At 38.7% G+C, this 26525-nt stretch overlaps 1 protein-coding gene and 1 long non-coding RNA gene across 3 annotated transcripts in view; one reads left to right on the top strand and one right to left on the bottom strand.

The window, feature by feature from the left end:
• The window catches only part of LOC121909809 (rho GTPase-activating protein 26-like), a 116217-nt gene that overhangs the window by 79513 nt on the left and 10179 nt on the right, over positions 1 to 26525 (bottom strand). The gene's annotated exons all lie outside the window — the stretch shown is intronic.
• LOC121909811 lies at positions 2404 to 11008 on the top strand. Its single transcript, XR_006099523.1, has 3 exons — positions 2404 to 2533; positions 4562 to 4859; positions 8440 to 11008. It is a non-coding gene; the product is annotated as an uncharacterized LOC121909811 (long non-coding RNA).

Below are 26525 nucleotides of genomic sequence, written 5' to 3'. Positions count from 1 at the left end.
TCATGGTCAGACATTACTGTAAAGTTAATATTTGGGAGATTTGGATTGTTGGTTGGCCAAAACAAGACATTTGATGGAGTCATCTTGTGCTCTAGTATATTTTAATGGGTAGTTTTCTGATGTATCATTGACCAAGTGATTATTCGATGAATATAAAAAGATCAGATGACATACTATTGTACATTTCTACTATATGCTTCTTTCAAGGCAACTCAAATGTCACAGCAGATTTAGGTATCCTAGTTTGCTTGTTTATGTAGAGCGTCTTTCTGTTTCTAAATAGTCATATCCTTATCAGAATGTTTGTTTATGTCATAGGTTCATGTTAAATATGTCAGTCGATAGACCATTATCAGATTTTTTAAAACTCTCACTAACTATTATTTTCATCAGTGATTTGAGATATCTGTTATTATCCTCGAATTAGTTGATCAATCATTTAGTCTATAAAAAGAAAAAGAAAAAATATCAATTTTCCAGAGTACAAAGCCACATCAATTGGTTGATTTGTCCCATTAACAGTCCAAAACCCAGTTTCACACATCATCATTTACAATGATAAACAGATATAAACAGTGAAAAGCAGCAAATCCTCACATTTCAGAAAGTGGAACCAGCAAAAGTTTTGACTTTGTTTGAAACCATGTTATTAACTGTATAATTGACTCTAACAGATGGACATCATCTGTGTAGCTTTGGGAGTAAAAGAGAGAGAAACACTGTACATCTTTGAGGCTTTCACTTTCTCCCTCCTCTTGTCCCAGGCCACATAGCATTTGTATCCTAGCAACAGGCACAAAGAAGCCAGGCCACCACAAGGAGCAGGAAGTTCTGTTTCTCCTTCTGCTTTTTAGTATCTCATATTTCTTCCTCTTTCTGTGCCTTTCATCTTCTTTTCCCCTTGTTGTCTCTCAGTCTTTTTCTCTCACTGTTTCAATATGTTTCTGTTGTTGTTTCTGTTGTAGTCTCTCTCACTTTTATGCTCTGTCACACTATTCCCCCCCCCTCACTTATTCTCTATAACCCCCTTCAACCTCTCTCTTTCTCTCTCTCTCTCTCTCTCTCTCTCTCTCTCGCTCTCATTTTGGCACTGCCACGCCTGCTGCTGACACAGCGAACACAGACAACCGGGGAGGTTTTCCTCTTTCTCTTTTTTAAAAAGAGAGTCTGTGGGGTGAAATCATCCTGCGGACCGCCGGCTGCCGCTGGAAAAATCCACAGCAGGAATGTGGGACAACCTGACTTTGGCTTCCAAGCGAACAACACGGGGCCAGAAATGCCCTGTTCGAGCTAAAAAAGACCTTGTAATTTCAAGGAAAACACCAAGTTTTCGGCCAGTTTTATAACATTCCTGTCAAGTGAGGAGAACACAGACGCCATGACCATCTATGTGTCAATGGTATCATTTGCTGTTGAGCATGATGTTAACAGTCTGCAACAAGTGTTATAAAAAGACTGACATTGTAAAAAAAAAAAAGAGAAGAGAAGAAGAAGAGAAAGACATTTAAATGGGCAGAGTACATTTATAAATTAAAACAATTAAATGCCAACCTAAAATTGCTGATAAAACTTTATGTTTGTAACTGTTCCAGGTGAGAAACCACTGTGTTGCTGCACACAGTCGTGACTTATGTCACGTTATGTTTGTCGTGTAAACTTCTTGTGAAACGATCAGAAAATTATGTGATTAGTCCATAAACTTGAAAATTACTTCCAGACAATTTTGACAACAAATTCCCACCAGCAATTTTGATCATGATACATGACTTAAACATTCACTGGATTTTCCAATGTGAGGATTTGCTGTTTTCTAACACTGTCAATGGAAGATGGTTGGGTTTTGCACTGTAACTGTGCAATTTTGGAACCAAATAATTTTAGCATTTCTTCTTAAAAAATGACTCAAAATGATTAATCGATGATCAAAATAGTTGGCAATTGAGTTTCTGTCAATTAAACAATGGTTGCAGCTCTAATTCAAAGCTTATTTGTACACCATATTTTTGGTAACATTTTAAAATCTCTTACAGAAAGCCTTCACACTTGAATCTAAACCAAACGTTACCAAGTTACAGTTTCTTAATTGTGAGAATTTTTAGAACTTTTGTGAAAGTGAACTCAGTATCTATGAGTTATGAACCGCTCATTGGACCAAACAAGAAAGAAGAGAAGACACACACTCATGCCTCAGGAAATTGTGATGGGCATTTTATAGACCAAATGATTAATTGGATTGAAAATCGCTAATGAGTTACAGTCCTAAACCTGACCAATGGTGCTCCTCATTTAAACAGCATTCCCTGATATGACAACCGTGATTTAACTCCGAGCCCAAGCATCCTCTTTAAAAACAGGAAATGTAAAAGAATATATGACCTTCCCCTTACACGGAGCTGACAGCGACTCCGGAGACCACGGGATGATTGGAACACATCAACATTCATACACAGTCACAGAAACAAAACACACACAAAGTGACACAAGGACACGAGCTGACTGAAGAGAGGGGAAAAACAAGCCTCTCGACGACAAGGTAAGAGACGCAGAGAAGGAAACAAGAACTAGTAGATGACAGAGTACTTTTCCTTCTGTTTGTGGCTTGTCAGCGCTGCCTGGGAGACTCTGTTGTCCCACTTGAGGTCATTGCTGGTACCAGACAAACTAAATGCCATTCCAACACAAACAGTGGAAAAAGAACATTCAGTCTTTATCATTATGTCAAGAGGTTGTGTATAAATCATATTAAAGCAACAATGCTGAGGCGACCATGTTCACACATTTTCCCATCAGCTTTGCCAAAAAACCTTTCTCTTCCTTAAATGCGGTGTTCTTAAATAACGAAACAAGCGGCAGTTGTCGGTGTAAAGATCTGATAGAAGTTCAGTTCTTCTGATATGTGATACTGGCTAGGCCCTGTGGTGCACATGATAGATCAGACCAGTATTGCGGGAGTGGTGATAGGAGACAGAGAAAAAGAGAGAGAGGGTGGAAACCACACTAACCAGATTAGTGCCAGGCTCCAAATAGCCTCTGTCCACTTCCTCCCCTACGCCCGTCACAAACCTGACCTCTGTTCCAGACAACACACACAAAACATACAACGAAAACGCTGCCAACAACTGAGAGCTACACAACTTCATTTATACAACCCACTATACTTTACTGTTGGTTGCTTTAAAGCTGAGAAATTGGTAGTGAGTGGTGCACTAGCTGTCACGTATTTGACAGCTTGAACAGTCCCTGTTGTGTACTGTAACTAAGACTGAGTCTAACACTGTATTTTGAGTATGTAGTGCCTTCATATTAGGAACAATTAAACAATAAAGTGTGCTTAAAAATGCCAGCATACAAATTAAATATACTGAATATGAGATGCATGCACGAATGAAGAAGCTGCTCACTGCTGGGGGGTTATAATGAGTTATATTCCTTGAAAAAAAACATTTTGCTTGTTAATTGTTATTATATGTTATTTGGCTGTAATGATGCAAATTCAATGTAGCTTTACTATATCATGTTACCACGAAATGGAAATGCCGTTTAACGGTAGGTGATGAGTGTTGAGGACATCTTCATGATATTACATCAACATTTTACCACCACTCTGATCATTTCAGTTCACCAATTTACTAATTCAGTCTCTAACACTAACTCAAGTCTGATTGTGAACAACCACACAGTCTGACCTTTGTTTGTGAGTACATTGGTCGATAACAAGATTTTAGAAATGCCTCTAAAACCATTCAAATCAAACTACTTGCTAAGATGCTGTTATGTATTTGATGCATAACTGACAATTCCTACAAAAGTGGACTTTATTACAACCATTACAGCTATTCTGAATCTGGCATGTCATTCTTGAGCATTACATGGTTAATGGAGTATCCCTGAGATGCCAGCTCAACAGCGTGGCAACTTGCCGTCTATGGATGCCAACCCTCACTTACAACTGAATACTTGGATAAAATGCCAGTGAATTAGCTGCCAACGTACAGTCTGAGTGCCAGTGCTGATTGTATTGAACATGTTTGTGCAAATGCCAATGTTCCCCTGTCTAAGACGAAAGAGGACGGCAATCCTGAGCGCCACGGGAGTTTTAACCAGGAAATAAATCAGCAGTCTCTGATTGGATTGGCTGAAATCCTCCTTGACCTCATTCCATCCAGTCTTTTGAGAGAGACTGAGGAGAGGATTATAAAAAGAAGCCAGAAAAGAGTGAAAATCATAAATGAGGAAAAAATTGGAAACAGAGGTTATCCCCCTTTGACTCATGTAGGAAGGATGGCGCAACAAAAAAAAGAGGAATATGCATATTTTTTTTAAAAAAGTACCAAAACATGACGGCTTGTAAAATAATGAAAACTGGCAGCGAACAGAGGAATTTACAATGTGGTCAGTGGTCATTACACTTAGTATACTGATGGGTTGGAATAAAAAGAAGATATTTTAAATCTAAGAACCAATAGTTGAGCATGAAAGTTCTTTCTTGACCTCCGAAATATTTGTTTGAGTTAAAGTCTATTTACTTTTTTTTAACTGAGCTTTCAACTGGTCAATAAAGCTCCTTCCTTAGGTCATATGATGACAACAGAGCCATTTCCATGACAACTGAGCTCCATTCACTGAGGAAGATGAGATGTGGTCAAAAGCCATGTACAGAAGTAATAAATGGACCTTGAGTTAAGTATTAATTCACAACATTACACACAGTATGAACAACATTCACAGCTGTAGCACCTTTAACATGACAAACTGTGCTAATTTTTTTTTTTCCCAGGCTTACAGTGGCTATCCTCCCTACTTTCTTTGTCTCTGGGAAGTCTGAAACAGGAAGTGCCAAACAAGAACAGGAAGAGGAAGTAGGTTCCACATCCAGACTGTTTTCCAGCCAGAAAAAACTGAACCCAAACGCTAACAGAAAGAATGGGAACAGTCTGTTAATTTATAGCACAGGAAATATCTCATGAACTGGGGTGTAAAGAAGTTCATTTAAAATTCATCATGGAATCATTGACCCTGAACGGTGAACACACACAACTTCACAACACCGGCCATTGTTTTCGCTCCTCAATAACAAATCTGATCTCACCAAAAGACAAAACTGATAGGTCACTTGAGGTCATTTCCATCAGATAATTTTTGGAGAAACATTCAAACTTAATTTAGCAATCAATATACTGTCATTGTTTTTAATCATTATTTCACATTAAATGATTACAGCTGTTTTTTTCTGACCAACAGTCAAAAACCCAAAGGTATTCATTTTAATATAAAACAGAGAAAAGCAGCAAATCGTCAGTAATTTAACATACTTCCTTGGTAAAGAACAAAATTGTTGACGATTAAATAAATGAATCTAACTTTTAATTTCAATCGTATTTAAGTATTATTTCTTCATTTCATTCAACAGATAAGTGCTTGGTGCTGAACATGAACTCATAAGACAAAAGAATAAAAAATACACCATTTACTATTAGATTTATTTCAGTGAAACAATCATACAATATCAACTTCAATCCACCAGTAATTAATTTATACCTACGATAAAATCAAAAGGCAAAGCCTGTCGGCTGTAACACACAATTGAAACATGAGCTTTGACATATAACCTTTGGTTAGAACAAAAACGAAACAATGTAATCCAATTTCATTTTTCTGAGTCACTGAACACTGCACGGCCACCACATGGCAACCTTTAACTTGGCCAAAGACCAGTTAGCTTCTGAATTGATGGGGAGAAGTCATCTTGTTGTGCTTCTAATGCCATCTGACATTCGCCAGCCAGCCTAGCAACCCTGCCCCCCCCCCCACCCCCCTCCTCCTCCTCTCCCCGCACCTCGCTGCTTTTTAGCCTATGTGCTGTGGCAGCAGAGAGACTTTGCTGGAGGTATCAGAGTTATTCAGAGAAATCCAGCATCAAACAGAATCTGGAAGAAGGAATAAGAAACTGCACTTTGATCTTTCTCTGGACGTGGAGTCTAGCCTACTTGCCTCTGAACATAAACCTCATAAACCTCTCTCGCTCACCCCAGAGGCAGAGAAATATGCATTCAAATTAATATTCTTTTGGCTCCATGAATGAGCCTCACAGTCGTTACCACCAACACCCAACCCCCCAACCGACGCCCACTCTCACCAGCACTGAAACCTCAACCTTTAGCAAGCCAAACCCTATGCCGACCAAGCACCTCTAAGCTGTAATCTCCCTTTCCTCTTCCCTGCTTCTCTCTTCTTCCCTCATTAATCCGTCACCGTTCACTCCTTTGCTGTTGCAGTGTTACCAGGTTATCAGGGCAATCCTATTAATTCACAGAGCTAAAAGCGTTACATTTGACCCCTTCGGTGCTAATTTCCTAACACGTAAACTCGCATCCGTACTTGAGCGAGAAAACTCAGGGTGTCGAGCCATTTGTAAATGTGCTGAGTTTTGTGTGGCCATAGCTACAAGGCAAACAACTGTGTGTCCTTATGTGTTCATGCTGCTGTGCTTACACATGCATGTGTGAGCAAGCTGTCTCAGACACCTGCTACAGCCTCGGGCAAGCTGCTGTGAGGTTAAGAAAGGCAGAGAGCCAAGTCACGACATGGTCGAGTAATGTTTCATTTACCACGATGTTTGATGTTTCTTCTGTGGTAATAATGTTAGCTTAAAAGTAGGAAAATAAGTGAGTAGACATATGTCATACATGTATTACGAGTGAACAGAACAGAGCAGTTGTAAATGCATGATGAATGACTTGAATTTTCCCTTCCTACATAATAAAAACTGTGGTTTATTAATGCCGAAGACGGCAAATGAGTGCATCAAAAGGAGCTTAGTCTCACCTACATCTACAGTAAATCTGAGCCGCTGCAGGATTTAAGTGTTAAGGTGGAGTTGTGATCTGGGCTGTTCAGAGGGAGGACAGAAGGTTTGGGGGGGTAAACAGAGAGGCTTTCCCGTCAAACACACCACTTAACACACTACTGTTGTCATGTGAATCAACTATTTTGATGATTTCGCATTTTAACTTGATGAAATGGCTCTTTCTCGTGGGATTCATCCTCTATGACCCCTTGAGCTGATGGGTTTTCTTTGTTCTTCACTTTTGAAATGCATGCAACAATATCTTCAGCTTGTTTTTACACTTTCTTTCTCCTGGTGTGTGTCTCTCTGTCTGACGTTCTGTGTCACCATCTCTTTGCCAACACATAATACCACAGAACTATAAAGAGAGAAAGTCAGGCCGATGAACTGAGAGGGTGCAAAGTGCTGCTTTGAATACAGTTCAAACAAATTCAATGAAGAAATAACAAGTGCTACTTTTATTATTATTTTGGATATGAATATTGCAACTCAACAAGTCTTGCAACTTGTGGTGATATTTTGGCACTTTTTAAAGAGGGAGGAAAGATTAATTGCTCTTTATCCAAAATGTTTCCTTCACACTAAGAGTTATGTGCTCATACATGGAAATGACCAGATGCCCAACCACAGGCTCTACTTTGTTACCACACCTGACCAGGACCACCCAGGTGTCAGATACCTTGCTCAAGGGCCCTACAACAGAGAGGCACAGAGTCTCTGTTTTGTGACTGTATGTAACTTTTAAACTCTGCCAAGTTTAATTTAATAAGGTTAATTATCTATAACCAAAAAAAAAAAAATATGAATAGATTAAAGTCAGTTATTTGCTATAATTTTGGTTAAAATATTTCCCTCGCTGTTGTTCTCACAGTCTGGATAACAGGAAGTCTGCAAAGGAAATGCATAACTGTGAATTTGAAAACTTTTAACTTTCAAAAGCACCAAGAATTGTCCATAAACTTGGGTCCATAATCATCAGGCATGTTTAGTAATCAGACAGGTCTGGGAAAAAAACTATTTTTCATCAAGAGAAATAACAGCACCCACTGTTTAGCTTGTTTTAGACCGATTTTAAAAGCCATCAATCAATATACTGTATATTCAGTAAAACTAGGAAAGACAAGCTGAAAAAAATGTGGAGGAACAATAGCACTGTACAAAAATCTTGAAAGTGAGTTTCATTGCTTGATTAGAGGAAATACAGAAACTAAAGTACAGAAGATTACAGTACTTTGCCCTAAATGTAATAAAAGCACCACTGATTAGCTTATTTTATTTAACTTCTGATTTATTACAGAAACTAAAAGCTAACAGCATCCCCCCCCCCCTCGCCTTAATTCTTTCTCCCAATAGGAGGCTAAAAGCAGCCCTGAAGGCACCATCATACGCTTTATTAGCATCCAACTACACAAAAACGAACACACACACACATAAACATTTTCTGTGCAATGGCTATTACAGTGTGCACAGATAGCACAGATAAAGAGAGTACATGTTCTCTGCTCGGAGTGTGTTACAGTCTTTCTCTCTCTCTCTCTGCCCCCCTTCACCCTGATTCTCCCTCTTTCTCTCTGTGTCTCTCTTTCTGTCAGATTGGATCACAGAAGCCCCGGGCACGTGCAGCCGAGTCGCTGCTGCTCGGTGGCTTGTCAGTTTAAGTCTGTCCTCTGAGGCCGGCTTGACACAGAGAGAGACTGAGATCAGAGGAACACAAATGAAGATGGGGCTGGAGGTTCGAGCCAGAGCGAGACAACGAATGAGATGCCAGCGTGCTTATTCACGATTCACTCACAGAGAATTTGGGAGGAACAAACTGGAAGCCTGACTCTGAAGACATGATTTACAACTTTTTTGCCTTGAGGCAGCAAATTAGTGTGATACGAATTCCATCGTCCTTTCTGTTGTTTGGACAGGTTCATGTCCCGTGAATGTTTGTCTCATCTTTATGAGCTGAAAGATGAACTCTAACAGACTAACTATTTAGCATTTTAGCCACAAAATTGCTATATCCAAAAATATACTTAACATCACTGAAAAGCTGATAAACTATATCTAAATGGAGATTAAACTAGTAGCCCCTTTACACTTGATAACAGAATGTTAGTAGAACTCAATGAGAGCACAATTAGCATGAAGAAACATTGCATGTATGTATGTATGTTAGTTTTTATCATATTTAGTCAACCTCATCCTGTTTTTTGTAAGTCAAGTTTTTTTTTTGACTAAAAGTCTGGGCATTTTAGTCTCATCTTAGTCAAAGAAGACTGAAACTAATTTAGTATCAGTCAATGAAAACATGACATTTTAGTCTTTTTTTAGCCAGATTCTATTGAACTCGTCATTATCTGATGAAAAACACAGGTTGAATAATTACGAATGCAGCATTGCAGAAAGTGTCTGGTCTGATGGTATCAATTTAAGGAATACATCCAAACATGGAACATATTCTGATTTGCATATTTATTTTCAACCAACACAACTGGGGCCCTACACGCTCTTTAAAACTATTATAAAACAATGAGAGCTGTACAAACAATAAAACATTTGAAACCAATTTTTTGGTTGCCCAAAGTACAAAATTAGCTTTCTGTTCTAAACAATGGAAATAAAAGTAGTTAGCATAATAAAATTGGAAAGAATACTGTAAAAACACCAATTGCAATCTGCTTACATTAAAAAAAATGTAATAAATCTGAGGTCGGTCTTAACACGAAAAGATAAAAAATGTGCCCCAAGGACTTAATAATGACATTGCTGTCTAATAAGCTAGTTCACATGACATCAATATCAAAAGTTAAACAAGGAAAGCTTTGCTAGAATAACAACAACCATGATAAGGAAAGTTAATGTTACACACTGCTATTTTAAATCAATACAGCTGTGTAATGGCTCGCGTTTCACTCTCATTATATACATGTAAACATGACGTGGAGTCTGTTATCTTCCATTTTATGCGTGTAACTACAGTCATTGTGCATTGGGCTCCGAGTGCTTCCGAACGTGGGTGACCTACACTCAACGCTGCACCTGAACGCCTCCGGTGTAGACACACAGACGGAGCACTCACTGCTGCTGCTGCTCTGCTAACACGCCGCTCAGGCTATACCTCCCATGAGTCTATGCCTCCCATGAGTCTATGATATTTTGTCTCCTCTTTTTGAGATTTTGGTAGTTTTTCTTTTTTAAACTACATATTAGTCTCCTCTTTTTTCATCAACAATATTGCATTGCACAGTTATTGTTTAATGACGTCAGGGCCATCTCATCTTAGTCATGGAAAAAAAACTCAATTAAAATTAGTACATGGTTTATGTCTATAGATTAAGATTTCTAGGCAAATCAAAAAACTCTAAAGGGCATTTCCTTTTTTGTAAGTTCATTACTTAGTGGAACTAAATTTGAGTAAATGTGCCTCAGATCACAAACCACTGTGAGAAACTTCATACATTGGGGCTCTATGTTCCCCTGACATAGTATATTTCAGGCAAACAGGGGGGGCTTAGGCATGTATACAGACTCCCAAACTAATAATCTACATGCTGTTCATCATCTACTGCAACTTTAATTGACTAAATCACAAATTCTGAAACTGTAGATTCAAATAAAGCAATCATCTGTCCCTACAATTACCTATATACAATTCTGTGACAGTAGTAGAAGCTTGTTATAATGAAATTATAGAAAGCAGAAAGGGAATTTGGAGCTTTTTAAATGGAAGCTGAAAGAGAATAAATCTCATTTTAAGACTTCAATGTCAATCTGTGAAATGATACTGGACAATCTAAGACAGAAGGCTGGTTTACATCGAAGCCAAAAAGGGGAATTACATTCAATTTACCATTTTAACATGTTATCCGTTTGGTTTAGAACAGTCTAATCAATAGCCACTTAAAGAAACTCAAATAACTCCAATTAACTAGAAATCAGATAAAGAGTCCAACATGTGATGGTCTGTTGACAGTGGATGGGAAACTGACTTTGTGGGACCTACAGCGCACAGTGAGACAAATGAGCTTTACATTATTGTGGTTTTTAGTGTTTAAATTCTGGGCCAGAAAATTTGCTTTTATCACCATATGATCCTCTGCAGTGTTCCTGTGGTCAACATTTGATTTCCATTGGATGTCTCTTGATGTGACATCTTTAATTTAAAAGATTTTTTTTTTTTTTTTTTGACGTCTGCAGGAAGCATTAGTTATGGGAAATTATGTAAAGCTTCAGTCCTATTACATTCCTCTTTACAGATGAAATAAATGAGAACTGATGTTATAATATAACAAACTACAGCATCTTAAAATCATTTAATCAGAATGTTTAAATTATATAATTGTAAGTAAATGCAACAACACAACTTTAAAGGACCAGTGTGTAGGATTTAGTGGTATCTAGCAATGAGGCTGCAGATTGCAACCAGCTGAAAACCCCTACGGTGGCCACAAAACTTGCAAAAAAAATGTGACAGGCCCTCTCTAGAGCCAGTGTTTGGTTTGTCCTTTCTGGGCTACTGTAGAAACATGGCGGTGCAACATGTCAGGCTCCGTGGAGGAGGACCCACTCTATATGTAGATTTAAAGGGCTCATTCTGAGGTAACAAAAACACAACAATTCTTATTTGCAGGTGATTATACACTAATGAAAACATAATTATGAATACTATATCCAATTTCTGCCAATAGATCCCCCTAAATCTTACACACTGGTCCTTTAAACGAGACGTATCATGTGCCTTTTTGGAGTCATGACAGTTTCCATCCATTCCAGCTTTTTGCCGTTTACCCCCTGTATTCGATTTATTTACATTTTGTCAGAACCTTGCTTGGCATGTGCCCTCATTTTCCTCTTCAAAAAGAAGCCAGGATGAAACAATCCCTTTTGGAAAGATTGTGTCAGGTTATATAAGGGTCTAAATTTAGAGTAGACAAGAATGTTCTCCATGCAAACTCCTGACATAAGTATAATTTTATTTATTTTTGGATGAGACAAATACTCTGCCATGACAATGAGAAACAGACAAGTTGGTCTGGCTTTTTGTGTCAGCACAGGAGATGGTGAGTCCACAATATCTTGAGTTTGACATTGTCAAAACTAAGGAAAGGAAACTACCATTGTATAAAACATTTCAACACTACTAGTAGTAGTTGTCAGTTGAAAAAAATAACTATTAATCACCCAATATAGCTGCATGATACAAGGTTTTATGAGAGGAGGACTAGCAGAATGTATACTCTGGTGTGTTAAGAGTCATTCAATACATCCAAATGACAATAATAATACCTGGAATCAAGATAAATGTACAGATTTTTTTTTCTATTGTCAATGTCTGCAAGTCATCCGACAGAATCAGCACAATTACTGCACCATTTATTCTTGACGATACTCACAGAGATGCTGCTTATTCAGCTCGACGAGCTATTATCACTCAGGCAAACACAAACTGGGCGCAGACTGAGCCAGCTCAGCAGACAGAAAGAACTCAGCTATCTACACTAGTCAGTTTTCTTTGACCTCGATTTCAACTTGCAAGTCAGAACAGTCTTGAATGTTGCCCAAAGAGCAGTAATTACTAAGCTTGATACAGCTGACTGTAGACAACAATACAGAAATAGACAGCAAGTTGATATCATCCATCATCCAGAGGAGGAGTGTTTTTTTAAATGAGGATGTTTTTTCCAGCTAACAACATTAACCTGGGGGACAAAATAGGACAAAAGCAGTTAAAGATGGACAGTAATGTAAGTTCTCCAGAGTCCCAGCTTTTGGAGAGAGAAAACAGATATTCAGTCACTTTGCTTTTATACACAATAACTGATAACCAGAAGCTTTGAAGCATAAAATTGTGGTAAAACAGACAATAAATACACAGCCAGAAGCTTCTACTCAAACTGAATCCTTGATCTCTCGCTGGCCGGTTACAGACCTTCCATAAATCTCCTCTTACACAGTGATGGAAAAAATATTCAGTAAGCCTTTGAAAGAAGTGCTCAGGGGCACATAAGGTTCAATTTGACCTGAAAAATGAGGGAATCAGTACATTCTGTGTCATTTCTGTATCGAACAAATTATATCCTGATAAAATATAATCGAACTCAAAGTCAAGACCCTCTGCCCACCCTCTGCCACCAGTACCAATCACTAGCTACCCCATAAACTGTCTGTTTGCTATAATACCCCCCCCCCCCCCCCCCCCCCCCCCCCCCCCCCCCCCCCCCCCCCCCCCCCCCCCCCAGCTCTCTGACATTAATCTTGGCTTGCCCTCCTGACCTCCTGCATTAATCTTGGCTTGCCCAGGACTAGGTGTTCAGGACCAAAGCCCAGAATGGAAAGGATACAACTACAAAAAAAAAAAAAAAACCCTACAAAATCCAGAGGAAGACAAAAAATAAATAAATAAATAACACACAGACAGATCCCCCTTCCTCATCCTACAGTAATCTCCAGACACGCAACCCAACAAATACCACTTTACCCCCGTCAATGACACCAGACACATGAAAACAGATAGAATAAAGCAAACACACACCTACCAGATTAACCTCACTAAGCCTGAGTTTTGACTGGCTTTACACGAGGGAACCCTACCCCCACACTACCCCTACCCCTGTGTGTGTGTGTGTGTGTGTACAGTATGCACATCAAATGTGTGAGGGTATGATAAACAGCAAGACAGAGAGGGAGAGAAAGCGGTAACGTGGGGATTAAATATTCTTAGCAGGGGGTTATTTTTGGAGCAGGCGGGACAAAACGGATGGGAGCTCTATGCAGACACGCATACTTTTAAACACACACACACACACTCCCGCGCTCTCCATGCCAGTGGGTTGTGGTTTGTTTGGGTTGGCTCCAGGCAGCAGAGACGAGTCTTCCCCTCAGCCCACCCCTGCACGTGCTCCGTCTCTAACACTTTTACACACTGATACAGAGTGGATTAAAAAATTGAATGTTTCTGCTGTACTGTGAAAGCATACTGCAGACCTAAACATCAATATCGGGCGAAGTGGCGCGGAGAGACAATGTATAAAATTATTTCATGACATATATAATAGGTTGTGACTGGAAGGCTGCCAGTTCAAATCCCTACAACCAGCTGGGAAAATCTAGGTGGTGGAAGTTGAGCAGTAGCACGCTTCCTTTCCCCAACAAACACTGCTGAAGAGCTCCAGCACCAGAGATGGAAAAAGCAGGAGTATGTCCTACTGAAGTAGATCAGTTCATTTAATGTCAATTTAGGAAGATGTTAAAATTGTTCAATTTACTCAATAATTACATTTAGAAAAAGTAGGGGTCATCTTAAATTCGAGGACTGGACAGTTATGTGTTCACAGCATCAGATATTGGGATGTTTGTAGCAACATTGCTGCTAGGTTAGCAAGCATCTCCACGTCAGTTCGTAGTGAGTCTGCTGGAGTCATTGATCCTAAAAAGTGTTTTGTTAGTTCAGTTTAAGAGTTTTAAGAGTTTCTGAAGGCCTGTAACATATTCCTGCCGCAGAGGAAATAAAATTCACGACGAGTGAAGACGAGTCTAACGTGTCTAATGTCGTCACTACTACAGAAACGGACCGGGGTCTGAATCATCTGTCAAGCAGCCAAGAATTAGGAATTAGGAGCTCAAATAGACTACTGAGAAAATAACTTTGACGCTTCCAAGAGCTTGACAGGATGAGAGAGTAGACGGCTGATAGAAAAGCTACACAAATGTGCGATTGACATTCTGCTTTAATGACAGTATTTCACTTCTATGAGAGAAAAGGCTTCAGGGATGAGGACTCTCCTCTACTCGGATTAGTAGTATCTCTAACTTTCCCAACAGGATGAGTATCAAAGTTTTCCTAAAACAGGTGCAGGGAAAGGGGGGGGGGTCATCTTATATTCAGGTAAATATGTAATGTGCATTATGGGATGGATGTGTATCCATATGTAGTGATGTATGTTTAGTAAAAAGTTACTTAAAATTGCAATAAATGTTTTGTTTGTTTTTTGCCACATAGGATAGAAGAACTCAGACTGACAGGCAAACTGTTCTAACCTATAATTACCTTATAATGTCCATTTGTCGAACATTTTAACAAATAATTACACATCTAGCAGACACAGAGCAACATGACTATTCATTTAGATTTGTTTCCACAGCTTTGTCTCCGTGTCCACCAACCCCTGAGAAAAATATCAGGCTTAGCGGCTAGATGTTCCACTCGATGTCCACCAGCTAGTCGCTTACTTTATCTGTCTGTCTGCTGCGTCTGGAAACTGGATTGATGAGAGCTGTGAGAATTGACCATAACAGTAAATGTAAGGGCCATAAAAGCAGAACAATGATATAAAAGAGGTTAAAAACTCTGTGGAGCCGCAAAAAAAAAGGTTGAGCTACAGTTCATGTTCACTGCAGGTGATCCTTTTTTTAATCTTTACTGTCTTTACAAGCAATAAAAATATTGTCTTTTTTAGTCCATCATATTGAATAGATAAATATCCCCTGCAGTTCAATAATAAATGGACTATGACGATTACAAACATCAGTATAGATCAATGTTTTTTTAACTCAAGTAAGCACATTTGTACCTTAGTTTGCATCACTATGAGTTGGGTCCATTCACAGCATTGAAACCTGATACTTTGCCTTCTTCCACTGACTTTGCATGTATTTGTACCACTCCAAGCTTTTTTCCTGTATTCGTGCTAAATATAGAACAGCAGGATAAGACTGCTGCCTCTAGACAGGACAACCGTACTGTCTCTTTCACCGTGAGGTATTTTTTTATTTACTTGCTCTCCTTTGTTGATGCATCCTCCATCCGTCTGCCTCCATGACTCTCCACTAAACAGGACAGCAATAGTTACAGTAAAAAGGCCACGCCTCAGCTCAGGTCACCGCATCAATTGTGTTCAATAATTCAGTGCATCTGTTCCTTTTGGAGACTATTCTGCATTCATCTACAGCACGGTTTTCCATACAGTATATCACTATAATATAAATAGAAAGTGTCTGGCTGGGTGTGATCACGCATTAGATTGTCTCATTTACTGGTCTGGAAGTATGTTTTTCAATATGTGCCTCTCGGAATCAGAAATGCTATCAACAGCTAACAATCGACCGACTGCCAGTAATATTCTGAATCACATCATTAGTGTGTTTGCTTCAGATGGATGGTATGATGACTTCACCACAGCGGGGGTTTACTCATGTCTCGTTATAAAAATAACACAACCTCTGGCAAAACGCATTATAAGGCCTGGCCAGGCAAGCGGTCATGTCTGCTGTGGTACAAAATGAAACAATGGGAGTGATAGAGAGAGTTAGAGCCTCCTGCATTTAATTTGCATTCCTTCATTCATCCTTCAAGTCAGGTTTCTCTGCGAGATCTAATTCTATTTTAATAACAAAACAACAGTGTTACTTTGCAGGATGAGAGAGACGGGAGGAAAGCAGAAGGGTAACGAGTATTTCCATGTCAGATTGAGAAAAGGAAATGAGGAGGGACAGGAGGATGAGAAAAAGAAGGCGAAGAAGGATGAAGTTAATATGTTTATAATAAAATGTGCACAACCACAGCTATTAAAAAAAAAAGAGGAAGGGGGAAGCAAGAGGAAGAACAGGAGAGGGGGAAAGTGGAATCATTGTTTTTGGAAGGTCAACTGTCTCTTTCAATGTCAGTCTGACTGAACACAATGAAAGCCTCAAAGACTTATTCATCATTCTTTCACGGCACGGTTAAAGTATCCCAATGGCAGATTAAACTTTGATAAAGAGCCGTTTCAAGGTGAAAAGCAAGATGTTGACATAACATTTTTAGTTAATCATTACCTGTTTTAACGTTAAACTTCAATTCCTTTATCAAAAACATTTATAAGTGTAAGAAGGGAGGGCTGGTGAAGAAAATAGCACAGTAACAAGATCTCATGCTGGTTAAGTAGATAACAAATGGAGGGAATTATGTGACATCCATACCAGTAAGATATTGAGGAAGTTGCTACTGAAGAGATAAGATTTAAAGTTTAGCCAGATGACATCTGAGTTCACTGTTCCCTGAAAAGAGGCTAAAAATTAACCTGAAACTACTTGATGGGTATAGTTATATTCATATTTCTAAAACCGCATGAAATGGGAGAATTTTTACTGTATTTTCACACGGATCATTTCCCATCAGGAAACAAACTCTTAATTGTCCTTGATAGCCATGAAAAGGAAGGCTGTGGGTTCACTTTTCCCAGAAGAGGCAGCAAAAAGTTATCTTGATTTGCAGGCTTGCAATTTGTTTTCCAAGACATAATAATGAATGAGTTTATTGTGCAGGTGGTGACTTTTTATTTATCTTCCTTCATAGACACAAAACAGGTCTTTTTAATGCTTGACAAAGAAAAGAAAGCTTTGGATTCATGGTTCAGGGAAAAGGGCTCAAAAAAAGACCTTGATAAGGAAAAACCAAACAAAGAAAGTCTGTGTTTTAACACGTCCTGTTAGTTCAGCAGGCTGTAGGCGCAAACCGCTATCGCACAACTCACTGAGATCAAATTTAGTGCATGATCCATCACTCCTTGATAACCTAACCTTTAACCTTGGACACCTCTATTTATTTTACAAATACCTGAGGAGTTATCTTGTTTTTGGTGTACCCCCATAGACTGTATATAGAGATGGATCTAGCAAGGTGACATCCATCAACATGCACAGGAGCCAGTTTGAAGCCCAGAGTTGCAGCTTATTGTTGATACCATCTTTTCCGTTTAGAGCCAGGACCTTCCGAATAAGGAGTGCAGGATGTTACTTTTCACGCTCTGAAAACACACCCTGCTACCTCGGAAACACATGGGCTAACATTAGCAACTTAAGCTAAATTGTGCTAACAGGGCAGGTACAGTTATCAATTAACATTAAACTTACTGAAATATCGCAACAATAGTCCCACTCAGTGTGATTCCCACAGTCGGGGAGAGCAGCAGGTGAGCCAACTGTCAATCTGTCAATCAACGCCCACACGGCAGACATCAAAGCCTACTATTAATATCTTATTAACGGAGCAATAATTTTCCAAAATGACAACTAGCACACTTATGAGAGGGCCAACATTTAGTGATTGAGACCATAATGACTTGTTGAAAAAAATGATCGAGGAGAGAAGTTGACACTTTTTGAATGGGAGTCTATTGGAGCCGGGGATTTTTTTGAGCCAGTATCTAGTGGCCGTCGTGGTATTGTACTTTAAGGGACCTCTGAATTGGCTTCAGCCTTAAGTGGTGGTAGTTGCTGCTTGTATACCCCTCAATCGACTTCATCTACTTCTGTATCACTTCTGAGTGACTTCGTTCAATTACCAGGATGCCTCTTTACAACCTCAGAATAACATGCTGAAACTTGCTCCATTCAGCTATACAGGAACAACAGCAATAACATTCAAGACATAGCAACAGCAAAAGAGTGACAGTTTTCTCTGTTGAGAAAACAATCTTTTTCCATGGCTGCGTTGCTCTCTGGTACATAAAATGAGACAATTAGTCGTGGAAAATAGTGGATTGTAAAATTGAAAATATCTGTAATCAGAAATATTGGTGGACACACTGACACCAAAATCTGATCTCTGTCATTTTTCACATGATTGATTTCTTTTTTTTCAAACTCCACTGCACAGATAAACTGGATAAACTGTACCTCAGCCAGTAGTGGCGTAAGTATTCTGATCTTTTACTTGGTGAAGTAAAAGTAGCAGTACCACACTATACCACACTGTAATACTCCATTACAAGTGAAAGTCATGCATTGAAAATGTTAATTACTTAGCAAAATGTACCTAAAGTACCAAAAGTGAAAGTACTGAAATGCCAAAAAAACTGATGCATTAATGTGCAAATAGCATTCTGATGTTGTAGTTGATCAAGGTGGAGCTAATGTAAAATATTTTATATACTGTTGGGTAGTTTAATCTATAGTAATAATAATTTCTAATAATAATATAATAATAATTTAATCATATTGTAATCTAAAAACTATAGCTGTGAGATAAAGAGAGTGGAATAAAAAGTACAATATTTCCCTCTGAATTGTCTAAGTACCTCAGATTTGTACTTAAGTACAGTACTTGAGTAAATGCACTAAGTTTCATTCCACCACTGACCTCAACATCGGGTCAAGTGGCCACAGAACGCCAAAACCTGTTTTCTCCTTCATGCCAACAGGGAATTACAGCATTCACGTCGGCCTGAAAAGAGCCTTTAAACTGAAATTCTCGAGCTTGAACTCAAGTCTGAGTGGCTTGACACAACAACAAAGAGGGACTGGCCTCTCCTGTATGTAAGAAACTTTCATCCATCTTGGATACAACAACCTGTTTTCGCCTTACAACCTGTAAACTAACAGTTCCCTGAAAAGAGAGAAGACACCAACAACTGTGCCAGCTTCTGATATGTAACGCTGGCTCCTCTCTTTCTTTGCTCTAACTCATTTTGGAGCTTTGATGTGGAAGAACAATAGCTTTTTTTTTTTAATCAACAACATGTGTCAGCATGTTTGTGTGTATGTATGTGAGTGTGAAAGAGTATGCGTGTGTATTTGGTGGGAGTATTTGTATATTTCTGCCTGATTTAGGTCACATCATAACCTGTCAGGCTAAATCACCCTCTTCTCTTAAGTGTTCCTGGTAACATTTCAAGATATTTAAAGAGCAAAAATCTGCTGAATACAATACCTGCTGCAAGTCTGGGCAGTAAGTTCTACAGTGGCCTAAGGTTTCTTTTTAGCAACTGAAGAGCCACACCTTTTCTCCACCGCAGGCTGAGTGTTTCAAGTTCATTATCACACACGTCTTGAATTTGGGACTGACAGCTCAACACTGCAGGCGAAAGAGCGAATGACAACCTTGAGCTGAAGATTCAGATTTAAGAGGTGCAGAAGGTCGTATAAATCCCCCTGTCTTCTTCTGTCATTTCTTTTTCCTCTGGGAAAGCAAAATCCTGAAAAATCCTGCATTTCATTCCCATGGCATTCAATAATTATCTTTTGTCAGTAGCTTCCTGTTTGGATAACCTGGGCACTGAAACATATTTTCCTCAGCCGCCATCATAAAGGAAAGTCATTCAGGTCTTGTGACACTTTATGGACAGACACTAACAATATCCAGCTGCTGCTGAAAACGAGGCTCAAAGATCTACAAAGACAACACACACTCAAACACACAGATGTACTCAGATGCATGTATGTATGTAAGCTTTAACTCTTCCCGGAGGGATAGCTGGCAGACAAATTAAAAAAACATCTCAAAAAAGAAGGAAGAAGGGAAGGAAAAAGCAAGAGATGGGGATTCACCAGTGTAATAGAAAAGCATTTAATGTGTAATCATTTAACCAGTAGTCTCTCACTGTGTCTAAATGTGAGGTAAATTTTCAAGCTGAAACACAGAGTTGACATTAAAGTTGTATCCATCAGCTGTTTGTTTCAGTCCAATTACAAAACAGTCCAATTAAACAATTTGTGTCTATAACCACCGGTAGTAAAATCAGGTTTCTAAACAGCTTTGAAAAGCACAGCTGTCACTTTTATGACCGAACAGCAGCGATCAGGTAACCGCGTGCAGAGACTTAAAGAGCATTCCTCAGAGTTCACCTTCCTTCCTCTCTTCCCGCTCAAATCCCCGTGCTTTGTGATCTTAAGAGTACAGTGCTGTGATCAAATTAATGTGTAGAGAACAAAACTGTGCTTGCCCTTAAATGTCACATTTACTCTTCAATCACAGTCTGCCAAGTTAGAAACATTTCTTTCTTTAAGGCAGACCACGCAGCAGTATGAAGAAGATGAAGCTGCATTCAAGGACACTCTTGAATAAAGTTGTTTTTCATTGGATTTAGGGCTGGGAATCGTTTAAAAAATTACAATACTAGTACCAATACCAGCACCCTTAAAATGATACTGATACCAATACTTCATTTGATACCTTTTTATTTCTACATTCGATACCCATCATGTGAATGGAAGCATTCAATTGCACAAAATGCCACCGCTCCTCCCCATCCAAATGATTTTTACACTAACACATTTTGAAAGTGTTCAAATTATTGAAATATTTATTAAGTAACTGTACAAAACTGTACAATGAAGTATTATCACCACAGACTATATGAGTTGTAGCTGCTGCAATAGTTGGCCAATCACATGTTGCGTTAAATCGAAGAATTCTTGTGGTGATTGGCTGCCAGTAAAACCTTACAAATAGTCATTTTTTTCTAGATCTGGATACAAAATGGATCAAATGCAGGTATCGTTTAACTGGAGGAGTTTCAATACTACTTCCTACTGGGTTATTTCGGTCGATACCTTAAAGGAATTGAGTACCGATACCCGGCCCTAATTGGATTGCAAGTGACGTTATCTCACCCTAAAGGCAGCGTGCTTCATTTGTTTGAGGAAAAGTAACCTGTTAGGACTGAGCTATGTTTATGGACACATCACTGTCACTTATTGAGATGGGCATTTCTTCAGCATATCATAAAGTACACACAATCATGTGGAATAATGTGTAGTCAAGATAAAGTTGCAAGTGATACATATTTTATTTTCCCACAATTAGTCAACCATGGAAGTTATTTTTCCTTTTCTTTATTTAAACTAAATTCATAAGAGTAGGCAAACAATCACTTGTTATAGTACATTTTAATAAATATGTACAATTTACTATGTTGAAACAAACTCAGCATTTAGTGTTATTTAATTTTTCCAGGCACTCATTCCTGGCTTTTCTTTAAAGAATGACAGCAATGACTATAAGGCCTCAGATTCTACACCTGGACATTTTAGGACAATGATGCCGCAAAATTACATCACATTGGGCAGAGTAACACTACTTGATTGAAGCCAGTGCAACAAAGACCTAGGATATCTCCTTGCAGCTTGCTTCATTACAAACATGATCTCAGTATTCAGTTTATTTTGGCAGAAACACAGAGCCACTTAAAGCGGAACTAACTGTCTGCATGTTGGTAAAAGCTGTTCTGTATAAACTATGATTAACATGAGATCCTTTATTTCAATAACCATAAGCAATGCCTCAGTGTTTTCCTTAAACGGAACTGCAACTATGTGGCCAAGCATAAATACAGCATGAGTCATCTGTACATATGCATATATATATATATATATATTTTCATAGATACACTATAGCTACCACTCCCACTTCTGCAATTAACTTGCTATAAGTTTCAGATAGGCATTTGAGAGGTAGTGGTTGTGCTGTAGCATGGTTGATTCAGATTTAAACATACTGGTGTTCATGATTGAATCCCACTTCCTTCTTTACAGTTTCATATGCTCTTAAATGTTGCTACAATGTATTTATTGCATGAGTGTATTTATAACTATAGCATGAGAAAACGAACCAGTCCCTTTTTCAGTTCCTCCTTCATTTCTTGGTAAATGCAGTGCCCGTTCAAAACGCGCCAGTTCAAAGCAGGCCGATTTCTCAACACCTGGAGAGAGTTGTGCCCGTCCCTTAAATGTCTCTCATGCAGGCTATCAGTAGACATTACAATTTACCGATGCTCCTTAAACGCCTCACACGCAGAATACCTGGAGACTACAATTTTGTGTTGAGCTGAGGTTGACTGGATGAACTGTAACGCCCGTTCAAATCATGCTGCACTATGTCTTGAACATGTATGTTCAAGACAAGTATGTATGTAATCCCACCTCCGGCCACAATGTGGGTTGCAATGGCAGAGTGGCGCTGTCCGTATTTCCGCTCATTGACTCTACGGGCAGAAGAAGAAGCAAATCAACATTGTTTATGAGGTATTTTTATATATTTCTCGAGAACCACTCATCCAAACAACTTCACACGTAGAGAATGCACTTCCTTGATTCCTAATCAATCCACCTGCCGGGTATGAAGTAGATCAGACGAACGGTTCTCCAGATATGCGAAGGACAAACGTACATACATACATATAGACAGACAGAGATTCCTTGCTTTATATAGAGAGATGAACATTTTTCTATTCGACCCTGTAAATCCAAACATAATTTTTACTTAGACAATATATATATTCCTCTCTCTAGCAAACACATACTGTGTATTTAATAAGCATTTCAAACTATCTGAAGGCTACCTGAAGACATATAAACTTAGTAATTTATAGGCAAATAATTCTTCTCGAGATGTCACATGTGTGAACATTAACATTTTATAAAGAATGCAACAGCAATACAATAAAAAATGTCATCTTGCCACATCTGTATGCACATGCGTCTATGAGGCCTATAGCAGAGGTGGGATATCAGGAAAATAAGTCCCGTATTGTCATGAGAGACAACACACACACGTAAGTATTACCACAGTGCATCGAGGGATTGAGTCACTGCATTACTTTGCCAGGCAGTGTAACTAAATAAGTCCCCAAGCTAAAATATTTACCAGCCTCAGTCCAGCTGGAGTGCAGGGCCAATACTCCACATCAAAGATTCAACTAATGAGATGAAGCGGCACACTGGCTGTGGTGATTGTTATGAGCTCTGCAAGTTTTTAATCTGTATAATAGTATATACACATGCCATTTCTGCAACAACTCTGTTTGCTTCCAAGTCCATTATTAATACATTTGATGACCTGGTTTATGACCCTAATGGATTTTTAATGAGGTTATTAATTATAGATATACTAGCAAGCATAGATATTCTTATGCAACCTGTTGATGAAGCATTAGGAGCTTTCATATATATATATATATATATATATATATAAGATCAAAGCTAATGTGTGAAAAAACAGACCTCAATCACAACTTACTGACATTTTCTGACCACAGACTGAAAATCCCACTTTGCCCACGTGGATGGATACACTGTAAATACACTGGAAGCTTCTAAGCATGGCTAAAAATCTATAAATTAGTGCTGAAACGATTAATTTGCTGCTACTCTGTGTTTAACATCATTAATTGTGTACATTTGGGTTTTGGACTTTTGGTCAGACACAGAAGCAATTTTCACCTTCGCCTTGAGCTCTAAGAAATCATTTGATAGCCCTTAAAGTACCCCTTTCATCCGAAAAGACGACAAGAGTTGGACACTTGAAGGCTCTTTTCACATTCATCTGCTAAAAGTCGAAAGTTTCTCTATGCTCACCTTAAAACTGAGTTTAAGGCGTGTACACATGAGCATGATATGTGACATGACAACTAGTCTGGAGCCAATCCTGGTCCTGTATGCAACTTAGTGATGTTGAAACTTGAAATCTATGGTTCACATACACTGAGAATGGACTTTACAGTGAATTAGGAAACATCTTGTGTCCGGCAGTTAAACTTTTATAATAAAAAATATTTGCATATTTATAGATTCTGAATTTTTTCAATGAGGAAGAAGGAAAAGAACTAGATCATTTAACTTTTTTGTGGAAAAACCATATCAGGCACAAATGATTATTGTATCAGTATTTTATATGTTTTAAAACATATCTGCAGGGGATCTTTAAAATATCAAACTGCAGACCTGCCAACACTGAATGAATTTTTTGAGTACCATTTCAGTGACTTTGATGTGTCAGATGCAAATCACTGCTGTTCACACAATGAATTATTGTACATGATTTGCAAACATACGAATAACAGTACATCATTTGCATACATGCAGCAATCAAACAGGCAAAAATGTGAGGGATGCACTGACATGAAAATTCTTGATAACAATGACAGCTTGTTTCACCTGCTTAAACACAGCTTACCAAGGAGAACAATTTAATTTAGCCTAAATACTAACCTACCACTACTGCTGCAATTATACAGTTTCTATTGTTTACACCTCCACAATCATCAAAGTTTAAGCCAATTAGATTTTTGAAAATACGATTTTCAGCTAATTGGAAAAGATGATGACTGGCTGTAAAACCCAAACCAGCCTAAACAGACTATTTTGTGGCTACAATAGAATAAATATTTCAGAGCTGGTTAACACAACTGTTCTCATTATGGGTGGTCTATTACTTGATGGTATGATGACCTACTAACAATTCAGGCTGAATATGAACCTGGCTGTTGAAACAGTAGAAGTAATCACGTTCCTCCTTACATATTGTACTTAATGTGCAATGAGGGGTGTTTCCTTTCCTTAAAATTTTCCTACAACGTCATACACACACACCTCCCGGTAACTTTCTAGGTGATGTTATTTCTGCAGCACGTGCACTCCCTTTTTTTCATCCTGCCATGATCTGGTCCTCTCATTACATTTATAGGTTTGGCTGCAATAATAATTATGAATACAGTACTATGATTTAACATACCTAGTACGTTTAACAATCTGCGACACACGGACAATATTACTTAACGTTACTTTGCCAACTTAAATGCCTGCACAAAGCACCTAACTTGCAAATTAAGTAACATTAGGCTAACGTTATTAACATTAAATATTTTCCCATGGTTGGCAGATCTGCATTAACTTAACTAATTTCACAATTTCAACTTTCCCAGTCCATTTACCAAAGGACTTAAAAGAACCGTATTCACTTGAGGAACCAGCCAGCAAGAGTGAGGAGGAGGAACGAGAGGGATAAAATCAATGTCGTGTTGCTATTGATAATCAATTTGCAGTCTCTTGCGATGACATTACGCATGCTTCATATTTGGGTAAAGGTAGGGTAGCAATGAATCTGGCGCTATGATTGGTCATTGTACCAGCGTATTTTGATGTCAAAATGTGTACCTGCTAAAATGCATAGAGGTTGGCAGGTCTGAAATTGTGTTAAAGCTTCTCAGACTGTTTAAGTTGTACAGTCTTATTACAAAAATCCAGCGGTTTGCAACAAACGATCAGTTACACAAGACAGTGATTCTTCACTTTTGGTTTTTCCAAAACAAACACATCAATTTGATCCAGAATGGTGTTAAAAGTCAGTGACTGCATGTTCATGTGTATAAAAGAGAGTATACCCTGACAAAAGCAAGGCAACAATAGCACCAGAGCTGGGCTGAGTCGTGCCCTAATTTTCTTCTCCTACATCCTACGTCACAGCTAGAGGAAGACCCCCAACCCCCACTGTGCTGTACTGCAGTGGCAACACACACACACACACACACTTTGACTGAGCACACACATCTTATCATAAGCAGAAATGTACTTGTAATGATAAACACACATGTTGTATGATCTCTGTGCAAATCCAGAATATCCATACTTATAGAGAATATGCTTTATGCATAAAAACACACACATACACACCAATTTTTCTTCTTTGTTCGTATGCGATGAATTCAGGGGAATGCCTTCAGACAGAGTGACACCCTCCTCACTCCCCCCCCCATCACTTCCATCCTCTCTACAACCTAGATTGCTCTACTCCAAGCTCCTCTACTGGCGGGTAAAAAAAATAAGGCCATGTTGGTTTTTTTAACACTATTGTGAAAGACAGCAACACCCCCACACACTCTTTCTCTATTACACACTCTTTCTTTCTTTCGCCCCTTGGCACATACTCTTCTTTTGCTCAGGACCTTTCAAAAGACGGTTCACTCCCTCCATCAGCTATAATTGAGAATTAGTTATGGTGCAGTGTGCATTTGTGTTTGTGTGTGCGTGTGTGTATGTCTGAGACCCTCATCTATCAGCAGAGTTGACAGTTGAGCCACTGAATGACTGCTATTACCCTCCGTATGTTTCACCAACAGCACAGTGGGTGGCTGCAGCAAAACAGACAGAAGGTAAA

Source organism: Thunnus maccoyii, chromosome 13, assembly GCF_910596095.1.
Source record: "Thunnus maccoyii chromosome 13, fThuMac1.1, whole genome shotgun sequence".
In the NCBI taxonomy this organism is placed as follows: domain Eukaryota; kingdom Metazoa; phylum Chordata; class Actinopteri; order Scombriformes; family Scombridae; genus Thunnus; species Thunnus maccoyii.
Note: the sequence above shows the minus strand (reverse complement) of the source record. Positions and strands in the feature narration are given on the sequence as shown.